This window comes from Callospermophilus lateralis, chromosome 18 (assembly GCF_048772815.1).
Source record: "Callospermophilus lateralis isolate mCalLat2 chromosome 18, mCalLat2.hap1, whole genome shotgun sequence".
In the NCBI taxonomy this organism is placed as follows: domain Eukaryota; kingdom Metazoa; phylum Chordata; class Mammalia; order Rodentia; family Sciuridae; genus Callospermophilus; species Callospermophilus lateralis.
Window position 1 is genome coordinate 33,058,755 of NC_135322.1, and position 12,140 is coordinate 33,070,894.

Consider the following 12,140-nt stretch of genomic DNA (forward strand, 5'->3'; position numbering starts at 1 on the left):
GCAGGCCCTGAGCCACTGAGCAGGGATTTCAAGGTCCCCCGTTGCTGAAGTGTGGTCCAGGAGGGGCCTCAGGTGAGCACCTCCTCTCGGACCCATAGGATCCTCATTTCTTAGGAGTACTGAGAGAAAGGGCCAGAACTGGTCTCAGGTGGTGCAGTTTCCTATTGCTGAAATAAGTTACTATAAACAGTGGTTTACAACAACACCCATTGCCTTTCCACTGGTGAGGGACCCCCTCCACCCACGGCACTGCCAAGAATGTGCCTTTAGCAAAGAATCTCCTTCCTCCCTCACTGGAAGAGAAGAAGAAACACAAGAAGTGTCCCCAGTTCCGACTTCATGGATACAAAATGCTCAGGATGCCATAGGATGACCACTGCTTTTAGCCACGCACGAAGAGTAGTTCTTTATATTGGCTGCTCCCCTGTCCCTGGCAGCCTACAGGAGGCAAAGCAAGGCTTGCAGGACGAGGCAGCAGCACTAAAAGCAACCGGAATCAAGATAGCGGGAACTCATCCCAATAAACAAGCATATTTTGCATAAAATGCACACACAGTCTTATAGCTTTGAATGTCAGAAGTCTGGTGCGGGTCTCACCAAGGTGTTGGCCATCTGTGTTCCTTTCTGGAAACTCTAGGGGAGAATTAATTAATTAATTTCCTTGCTTGTTCAACTTGTTGGCAGATTTCAGTTCCTTGCAATTGTGGGATCTGAGGTCTCTATATCCTTGTTAGCCGTCAGCTGAGGGCCTCCCACATGGCTTGGCTTTGGTTCCTGCCTGCACCTTCGGGTCCTCTCACCCTCCACATCTTCCCTCCATCATCTCATCTCTGTAGCCCATACTTCTCTACCACTGTTTTTTTTTTTTTTTTTTTTTTTTTTTTTTTTTAACTTTTAAGGACTCAGAGTAGATTGGGCCCATCCAGAAAACCCAGGAAAAACTCCTAATATACTTTGGATCTCGAATGTTCTCCTAAGGCTCAGGTTTGCAGACTTGGTCCCCAGCCAGGAAGTGGTGAGATTTTAGGAGTTGGGGTCCAGTTGAGAGGGGTGGGTCACTAGGAGCATGCCTTTGGAGGATATATTTTATATCTGAATTCCTCCTCCTTTCTTTCAGCTTCCTGGCTGCTATAAGGTGAGCAGCTTTGCTCTATTTCACCTTTCTAACATATGTCCTGCCTCCCTGCAGGCCCAGAAACAATGGAGCCAGACAACTGTGGACTGAAACCTCTGAAACCTGAACCAAAGTAAATCTTTCCTTGTCTGGGCTGGGGATGTGACTCAAGCCGTAGAGCGCTCGCCTGGCATGCGTGCTGCCCGGGTTCGATCCTCAGCACCACATACAAACAAAGATGTTGTGTCTGCCGAAAACTAAAAAATAAATATTAAAAATTCTTTCTGTCTCCTCTCTCTCCTCTCTCTCTCTCTCTCTCTCTCTCTCGCTCTTAAAAAAAAAATCTTTCCTTGTCTAAGTTGGTTTTCTCAAGTATTTTGTTATAGCAATGTAAAGTTAACCACCTTCCCATTTCAAAGTCAATTTATTAGTAACTTAGATCCATCAGAACCCTAAGTCCACTTTACCCTAAGTCCTGAGTGACAGTCTCAGGTCCCATGGACCAAGACATAGACATCTGTGGAGGGCCATTCTGCTGCTGCCTACCACATGTAGCAATCCTAAGGAACAGCCTCTCTGAGAAGGTGAGTAAAACCCAAGATCTGAACATTGCAAAGGAGCAAGCCACGATCCAAGCTGTTCAGTATGGGAGTCACTAGTCCCTTGTGACTATTTAAGTTAATTAAACTTAAATCAATTTAAAAAATTCCTCAGCCACACTAGCTGCATTTCAAGTGGTTACTATATTGGACAAGACAGATTAATAGAACTTTATCATCACCTCAGAAAGTTCTAGTAAACACAGCCTCACTCAGAGGAATGAGTTCCAGGCAGACTTAGAGTCCACTGACTTAGAGTGTTCTACCACTCAACCACACCCTCAGTTCACTTATTTTTTTATTTTGAGGAAGGGTCTTGTTAAGTTGCTGAGGCTGGTCTTGAACTCCCAATCCTCCTACCTCAGCCTCCCAAGTAGCGGGGATTCCAGGCACACATCACTGCACCCGGATCATTATTCCTTCTTTGGTAACTTATTGCTTTCCCTACCTACCAAGAAGGCCATCTTTCTCCCAGTTTACCTCCTATTTTTTTTTTTTCCAAGAACCAATCCAAAGCATACCCTTTCAGAAAAATCTCCCCTGCTTTTTTGGTGATGGGTTTTACGTTAACATCTCCGTCGTTTGTATTCGTTTCTTTTTCTTTTTTTAATGTTCCCTTTTTTATTTTGACAGGCGCAAGGGACCCAATTTGGCCAGCATGCCCTCATTTTTGTTCTGTGTCAAATGTCTACATATGTTGTCTACACAGCTAAATGGCTTAGGGACTGTGACTTCTTCTCTGTGTTTGATTTCCCCACAGCAGATGGCAAAGGTAAACGAGAAGTTTTCAGCGGAGGAAGGAAGGGGGGTAGCTGTGGTGGAGAGCAGGAGATGAGACTTAACTCCAGAGCCCTGTAGTAAGGTCAGATTGGGGATATATAAAACATCTCTGTTTTGTTTGTGATATGGCTGAGATTGAATCAGGGCTTGTTAGGGAGGCCACCTCTGTGACCAGGAGTGGGCTGGGGAGACCACCTCTCTGGGAACTTGACTCCTACCTTCAGAGAGAATTTCCTTCATCTTCATTTCGTCGTGATTGACTTCCTTAGAATTTGTGTTCATACCTTGTCACTTTGAGATCACACTTTGTAGAGTCCTTAAAAGCAAGTTGTAGGAAGAAAAACAATTAGAAAAAAAGAAAACCGGAGATCATCCTGTTAGGGATATCTACAAGAGATTCTAGAATTTTTTTTTTTTTTTTTTAAATGGTGTTCAGGATTGAGCCAGGACCTCTCACATCGTAAGCCCACACACCATCATTGAGCTCCACTCACAGCCAAAAATGCTAAACACTGAAAAGTTCTCAATTTGTAGATAATTCTTCAATTCTCTCTCTCTCTCTCTCTTTTTTTTTCTTTCTGGAGCTAATTTGTTAACCAAATAATTTTCTGAACACAGAAAAAATACTGGGTTCTTCTGCCCAGTTTAAGTGTTTCCTTCTCTAATTAGTGGTACAGCCTTCTCCTAATAGAACAAAATGTAGCAGAAAAGCCCAAGATATTTCCATGAAAATAGATTTGAGGTTTTTCAATCCCTCGCAAGATGCCACATTTTCGGCCCAAGAAAATAAGATATTCCTATAGTGAAGAACCAAGCCCTTGCCACTCAACTCAGACACTTGGTGCCAGGGGAAGGGAATGTCCAGGAGGGTCTGTCATATTTCTAGAGGGCCTTTGTCAGCCGCATAAGTATCGCAAGACCTGAAGTCCACAATAGTGTGTTCCAGGCTGAGCTAGGAAGCAGAAGCCCAGGCTAAGAAGGATTCTTGTTAAATATGTCTTTCATTCAGCAGCTTTCAAATGATTTTTGTGTGGTTGTTAAAAATTATGCTAATTACAGGTTTGTTTGTTTTTTTCTTGGAAAGAGTAAACCATCTGAGTGGTCACATTTTGTTTTTCTTTTTTCTGGGTATTGAGGGACAAGGGAGGACATTATGCACCTGGCACCCTTCTGTATCTTGTTGCTTTGGCAACACAGAGGGGCAGGCAAAGATCTCTTAACACCGAGGGCCTCAGAGTCATATAAGGATATGCATGGGCGAAACCCAGGTAGTGAAAGGGAAAAGCAAATAAACAGATACAGTCCTCTCCTGCTCCTTGGCTGGGCCTGCAAACAAAGAGTCCATTAAATTAATTGATGTAAGCTCTTCCAGGGAGTGGACAAAACTCCCAGCAGGATTAGATTTCTCCACTCCTCCCTAAGGAAGGGTTCTCCATAGTCTTCCTTCCATCTCCAGGAAGCTGGGCCACAGGGACCCACAGGGGGGTCACACGATGGCCTGGGAGCTGGAAAAGAGCTCAGGCGAGTGATATATCCTCTTTCTGGTTCTGTTTGTACAAATCTTCATGAGGGGTTGGGAAGAGTTCTGAGAAGACTATTACTGTTTACTGGACATCTACCAGGGGCCAGGGCCTTTATATTAACTCAGTCTTTACAACCTAAGAGGTCGGTTGCTTTCTCCATTCCATGAATGAGGAAATACGGTTCTAGAATGGAACTTGCCCAAACAAGGTCATTATGGCTAGGAGGTTGTAGGGCCCGCCGCCTTCCCACTGAGGTCTGCCTGCGTCTAAAGTCCATGTCTTTCTACCACTCGGCCTCCCTATTGCCCTTTATTTCTTTATCGCTTTCTATTTCAAGTCCCTGACGCTGACAAACTGCTAGAAATGACAGCTGAAGCCATGCTTTCCTCCCATGAGCCTTCAGATTACAGGCTTGCTCCCTGCGCCACTTCATTTTTGGACAGTGAGCAGGGGCTGAATCCTTGCTTTTGGGCCAGGCACTGTGCTAGCCCTTCCCATGCTTCTGGGACCCTCCGAAAGGCACCATTGTTGTCTCAGCTTCACAGACCTAAACAGGCTCTGTCACTCAAAAGCTTAAGATGGAACCCCAGGCTGTCTCGTATATTAGGCTAAGCAACTGCCCCTTGATGAAGCAAAGGGTCATTTCCCTAGGACTATGCATGTTTCTTAACCCAGACAGGATCAGCTATGAAAAAGTCCACACTCCAGAAGTTGAGAATTCAAGGTCAGCTCAACTCATTCTGTTCCATGGTTGTCATCCGAATGTCCTTTCTGTGAATATAGGGGACACCATCCACATCCAGACAGAGGTGGGCTTCTGCCTCTCCCCAGGACTCACTAGCAGAGTCAGTTTGACTGACTTTGGCTGAATGGTCTAAAGCCTTGGACACTAGAACAAGGAAGTGTCCCTTTGAGCATTTTTAATTCCATTTTAATCATGTAACTCAGAACCCTGCTGTAAACCTACCCTGGATTTTCACAAACACTAGAATAAAGTCCACACTTCTCCTCCAGGGGAGCTGACCTTTTTTACCTTCACCTTTCACATGGCCAAGTAATTTGGACTTTTGGTTCATATGTCACCTCTTCAAAAAGGCTTTTTAGTTTATTAATTTGTTTTCTGAGTATCCTGCCCTTCCCAAATGAGAAATACTCAGTAGAAATTGATTTGAATTTGCAGCCATGTACTGGTTCTGATCCTTGTTGATTAACCCAAAGCTCAGCAAAAGAAGAATCCTGCTTTTGGGAGATAAGTGTCTAAGGGCCTTCAAATAGAATAGAGGCACTGATTGCCTTTATTACAGAATCATTTTAAGGATGTTTGTGTAATGGACAGCCTTTGAAAATAGAAAGTGTCTCCCTCCAGAGCAAAGAGCAGGTATGCTCACCGTCTTGCATGGTGTAGAGTGTGTCTCACATCACAGCAAATGAGAGGTGTGCTTACTGCCCATTAAAAAGGTTTGTGTTTCCTAAGTGAAGTGTAGAGATCCTCTTTTGTAATGTAACCCATGGCAAGTATACTTATCACTTGACTCTGTATCATCCTGTGGGACTTGGAGCTTGGGGAACTGATGCAAGAAAATGCTAATATTCTGCTATTGCTATCATTGTAAGTAATAAAATCCTTTGTCTCTGACCCAGGGGTTTTATGTCTTCAGCCAGCATCCATGAAACTGGTAGAAAAATGAGGTAGCTTGCAAGTAAGGTAAAATGCCAAAACTTTCTTAGTTCTTACAATTTTATTTTATTTTTTTGCTGTATTAGAAATTGAACACAGGTCCTTTAAGAGTGTGTGTGTGTGTGTGTGTGTATGGTGGTGAGGGGGGACTAGGGATTGAACCCAGGGGTGCTCTACCACTGAGCTTCACCCTGCAGCCCTATTTATTTATTTTTGAAATGGGGTCTAATTAAGTTGCCAAGTCTGGCCTCAAATTTGCAGCCTCCTGCCTCAGCCTCCCATGTTGCTGGGATTATAGGCGCGCATCTTCACATCTGGCTCCTTTCACAATTCTTAACACCACAAGTTTCCTTCCGGCGACAGCTTTGCCTCGCTCACACTGCCAGCCTCTACAGCACACAGTTACAGAGACCCTGAAGACTCCGCTACTTCTGAGGTATAAAATTGCCAGTGGGGTTATTTAGTGTCACAACATGACAAGTGCAGCACAGATGAGCAGCTCATCAAATTGCAATGTCTGCAAACTCTGCATTACAAAGATCTCGTTGACTTTATATGATTCTCAGAAGAAAAGAAAAGAAGTGGGGTTTATTGGGAACCAGCACTATCTTTGTGTACATCTGTGTAGGTCAATATGAACCCCCAGGCGGGACTTTCCCTCCATAAGCCTGACAAAGTAGCCTGGGGCAAGGGATATTTCTATTCTTATGTGACATATTTGCATATTGTTATAATTTCTTAAATAATTAAACTATGACTTTATAATAAAGATATTTTCAAATACTAAAAATGAACATAATTCATTATAATGCCAAAAGTAAGTTTCAAAATCAAATAAAAAGAAAACTTCAGGGCCTAGTAAACATTTCAGATATGAGTCCTTTCTCTCTTTCCCCTGTTTTAAAAAGAGATTAGTTTCTTTTCTTTGTTTTGGAGGTGGGAATTAACAATTGAACAGAAAGAGAGAGAGAGAGAGAGAGAGAGAGAGAGAGAGAGAGAGAGAGAGAGAGAGAGAAGCAGTTCTTTAAAAATTCATTCAGGGGGGAATGGAAGGATAGGAGAATAAAATAGACATTATTATTGCTGTGGGTATATATGTGACTGCACGACCAATGTAATTCTGCAACCTGTACACTCAGAAAAATGAGAAATTATATCCCATCTGATTCAAATGTATGATATGTCAAGATCATTGTATTGAGATGGGTAACTAATTAAAACAAATTAAAAAAATTCATTCAGAGTGAGAGTGTGGCTCAGTGGTAAGAGTACAAGTTTAGCATATTCAATCCCCAGCACCACCATAAAAAAAAAAAATCATTCATACATTCACAGCCAGGTACAGTGGAGCATGCCCATAATCCCAGCTGCTCTGCTTAGGCAGAAGAGACTGAGGCAGAAGAGGCCAAGTTAGCGGCCAGCCTCTGCAATTTAGCAAGGACCTAAGCTGCTTAGCAAGACCCTGTCTCAAAATGAAAGCTAAAAAGGTCTGGGGATGTGGCTTAGTGGTGGAGCACCCCTGGTTTCAATCCCAAGTTCCAAAAAAAAAAAATCATTCACTAATAAAAAACATATAGTTTTCCTACCTGTACTAAGTTTGGTGGAGAATAGAAAAATGCATGAGCTCTTGTCCCTGTCCTTAGAGAATTTGCCATCTCACTGGTGCACAAATAATTTGAGGAAGATCAGAGGTGAGTCTGTGGAAGAGTTGGGAATTCGGCATTGGGGGCGGGGGGCATATCTCAAGGGAGAAGGCATCCCGGACCTGGAGAGGAGGTGGGAGAAGGTGAGGAGTGGAAGGCAGTGTTTGGGGGTGCAGGGTACCTGCTGGAGGGGTACAGAGAAGTGGGCTGGGGAGAAGATAAACATGTAGCACAAATAGAGGTCAGACTGGGGCTGGACTGCTGAAGACATTTCCTGGTGACTGGCGTGCATTCCTGGGGGTGTAACTAGGAGGTAACTAGAGGAGGAAAGCCCCAGGAAGGGTGAGAAACGAATGGGGAAGTGTTGGAGGGCTGAAAGTCTAGGGCACAGGGAAAGTCGACTACAGAGGAGAAGGAAGTGGGCAGAGGCACCTGCAAATGACTCCACCTCTGAAAACCGAAAACCTGGTCCCCTTTGCCCTTGTCACCCAGAGGCTCTGGGAGGCGAGTGTTTGCAGAAGGAGGGGTTAACGGAAGACTTTTACCCTCTTCCTCCTTCTCCTTTGGAACATCAATTCAGCAAGTAATAGACTCTTGTCTTTTCATTTTAGTGAATTCTAGAGTTATACTTTTCATTCTTTACTTTTCTGAACAAATTTGAGGGACACAAATCTGAGATTCATGAAATTTCATTTATTAACTATTATTATTATTTTCATTTTGATACTGAGATTGAACTACTGAGCTACATCCCCAGTCCTTTTTTTAAAAACTTCTTTAATTATTTTTTAGCTGTAGGTGGAAACAATAATCTTTACTTTTATTTATCATTTTTATGTGGTGCTGAGGATCAAACTCAGTGCCTCACATATGCAAAGCAAGTGTTCTACCTCTGAGCTACAATGCCAGCCCCCCAGTCCTTTTTATTTTTAAATTTTGAGGCAGGGTCTCGCTAAGATGCTGAGGATCTTGCTACATGACCCTGTCTGGCCTCTTACTTGTGGTCCTCCTGCCTCAGCCTCCTGAGTCACTGGAAATACAGGCATGCACACCACCATGACTGGAGAGATTCATGGAATTTTTTAAGATATTAGAGTGGAGAAATTTTTGTGTTTATGGTGTCTAATATCTACAGATCCTTATTTAATATCTAACTTTTAGAATTTGGATTTGAGGGCAACAATTCTTATAATCCTGGAAGGGAAAAACAGGAGTTCTTTCCTCTCCTTCTCCTTCCTGTCTCCTGCTTCTCCTTTTCCTCCAGAGTACTGGGGACTAAACCCGGGTTTGGGGCAGGGGGAGTTCCACTGAGATACAACCTCAGAACCTTTTATTTTTTTTTATTCTGAGACAGGGTCTCGCTAAGTTGCCCAGACTTGTCTCGAATTTGCAATCCTCCTGTCTCAGCCTTCTCTGTAGCTGGAATAAACACACCTGGGCTCTTCCTCCTTCTTTTTATTAAAACAAATAGACAAATCTGTTAAGTAGATGGAACGTTGAGATCCTTGTCCAGTGACACCTTCGAGATGGCCTGGAATATTCTAAACTGGTCTCACATACTTTTCTCCCAAAGTGGACCCAAATCCCAGAATCTGGGCTTCCTGCAGAGAGAGGACTCTCAGTCACTTGGGTGAGTCAGCCAGGCTGCTCCACATACTAATTACTAACGTGCAACAACAAATCAGAAGTAGGCCGAGGGTCACGGTGCACACGCTTGAGCAATACTTCAAAAGGCACTACAAAGCCACCGCGCTTTCTCCTCCCTCAGCACCGCGGTCTCCTTGACCCTCAGTGGCCCTCAGCCTCGCAGTTTCCTTGGGGTCTTTCAGAGCTCAAGGCTAGGGGACATCTAGGAAGTGGAGTCTGCCCTTGGGCTCACAGGGTGAGCCAGGAGTCTCCTGTCTCCAGGCCTGCCCCTTCCTTGGCACTCACACAAGAATTCTGTGACATCCCTCTGCACCAACTCAACGCTAATTACAGGTGTACGTCTGCACATGTGACTGTCTCAGCAAGTGGCGCGGCTCCGTTGAGGTAGTGAGGGTGAGGCTTCATTGCACAATCCTTGCCTCAGACAATTTTTCCACTACTTAGCAACCAAAGCAATTTGGCCTGGCTCAGAAAATTACCCACCCTCGACAGCACGCTAAGACAGCCCATGACCACCGTCTTGTCTGCAGGTATTCAAATGTGGGTTCAGTGGGACAGAGCCGTGCATGTGTTTGTTGACACTGATTTTGACAAGAGTTAGACAAGGATTAGACAATAAACCACTCAAAAATATATTTAGGAGCCAGACGTGGTGGTGCATAACTGCAATCCCAGTGACTCAGGAGGCTGAGGCAGGAGGATTCCAAGTTTGAGGGCAGTCTGGACAACTTAGACCCTGTCTCAAAACCAATAAACAAACAAACAAATAAATAGAAAGGAAAGAGGTGCAGCTCAGTGGTAGAGCGATCCTGGGTTCAATCCCCAATACAGAAAAAAATGTGTGTATGTATATGTATGTATTTTGAAGGGATGGGGTGGGGGTGGGGTTATCCAGGGTTGAACCCAGGAGCACTTAACCACCGAGCCACATCCCCAACCCTTTTTAAGATTTTTTTTTTTTTTTTTTTTGAGGCAGGTTCTCACTAAGCTGCTGAGAGCCTCATTCAGTTGCTGAGGCTGGTCTAGAATTCGCAATCCTCCTGCCTCAGCCTTCTAGTTGCTGGGATTATAGGCATGTGCCACCACACCCCGGTGTATGTATGTTCACAACTAACAAAACTCAATGGCCAGAGAAAGTGGAGCTGTGGAGATGATATCCTGAGAGCTAGTTATTACTAGCCACACATGCTTCTGAACATGAGGGCTCTCCACCATAATGAGCCATGACTCAGGAGCTGTCACCCAACATAGCACCTCACAGAGGTGACCTTGCCAGGTCCTCAGGAAGTGGCCAGCCTGGGGCAGCCTTCCTAATGCATGCTTCTGTGCTTCACTAAGGCACCCCATTCTTCAATGGCACTGTTTCCTGGGTCCCCTTAAACATCATCAAATCACCCTCCCAAAATTTGTTGAGTTTTTAAAAAAAATATTCTATTGAGTAATTTGTCAAGTTTAGTGATAGTGATCGATCAATAAGGGAGAGTTGGGTGAGGAAGTGAAATCTTAGTTTTCTCTACTAGAAGCTGTAGACAGGGTCAGGTGGATACTATTTGAGGAGGAGGTGAGGAACCAGAAAAGGAACTGATTCTAGTGAAGAAATCGGATCCCAGGGCACCAAGCATGAGCAAAGATGTTTCAGAAGCATGAAAGTGCAGTTTCAGAAGTAGTGAAAGTGTGGTTGTGGCACACCTGTATTCCTAGTGACCAGGGAGGCTGAGGCAGGAGGATTACAAGTTTGAGATTCGCTTTGGCAATTTAGTGAGGCCCTAAGAAACTTAGCAAGACCCTGTCTCAAAAATAAATAAATTAATTAATTAATTAAAAGGGCTTGGGAGGCTGGATGCAGAGGTGCACGCCTGTAATCCCAGCAATTTGGGAGGCTGAGACAGGAGGATTACAACTTTTAAAGCCAGCTTCAGCAACAGTGAGAGGTGCTAAGCAACTCAGTGAGATCCTGTCTCTAATAAAATACAAAATTGAGCTGGGAATGGGGCTCAGTGGTTGAGTGCCCCTGAGTTCAATCCTGGTACCAAAAAAATAAAAAATAAAAAAATAAAGAGAGTTGGGTAGGGTTGGGGTGGTAGCTCAGAGGTTAAGCACCCCTGGGTTCAATCTCCAGTACCAAAATAAATAAATGAGTAAAACCTCCTGGAGGTTGCGTGGGAGGGCTGTGTAGGGGGAAACAGCAAGAGGCAAGTTTGGGTACAATCCTGTAGGTCACATTACAGAGCTTCTATTTTATCTTGCAGATGTTGGGGAGCAACATCTGAGAACAGAGTTCAAGCAAACAAGTAACTAGGTGTGTCTGGGCAACAGCATCCTGGCTGCTAAGTCCAAGAGGGGTCAGAGAGCGGGGAGAGCAGGGTCTGGGGTCAGCAGTGAGGGGCTGTCACAGTGACCCAAGCAAGAGAAGGTCTGGGTCTCAGCTAGAACTTAGGTGTGGAGATGAGGGTGAACTGGAAACAACATTCCAGAAATGAAGTGCGTGGGATTAGCTGTTGGTTGGGAAGGGGTGGTAAGAGATAAGAAGAATCAAAGCACCTTAGTGTCTTCTCATTTATTAAGATGGTGCAACAGACTGTTGATGCCCTACCCCGAGCTTAAAGCCCTCGTCCCCTGTGTGATGACATTAGCAGGGGAACTTTTGGGGAGTAACTAGGTCATGAAAGGGGAGCCCTCAAGAGCAAAAGCAGTGCCCTAGTGAAAGAGACCCCGAGAGATCTCTCCAGCCTGACGTGTGAGCACACAAGGAGAAGTCAGCATCTGCAACCCAGTCCTCACCAGAGGTCCTGAACCCCTAGCTCCTAGAAGTGTGAGAAATACATTTCTACTGTTTATAAGCCACCCGCTGTATGGTACTTTGTCATAGAAACCCAAACTAAGAGTAAAATCCAGGCAGGCAGAGGGAGTGAGGGTGTGTATGCTCAGAGTGGAGTAGGAAAAGTCAAAAGTCAAGTTTGGAATGTTTGTTAGAAGATTCTATGAAACTTCCATATGCCGAAAGCAAAGAAGAAAACAAGTCAAGGACACTTGAGCTCCCTGCAGACCTGGGTACTCCCAGCCTAAAGCTCCCTCTTGCCTGTGGCACAGGCTTTAACCTAGCTGCTTTTTTAAAAAAATATTTTTAGTTGTAGATGGAAACAATATCTTTATTTT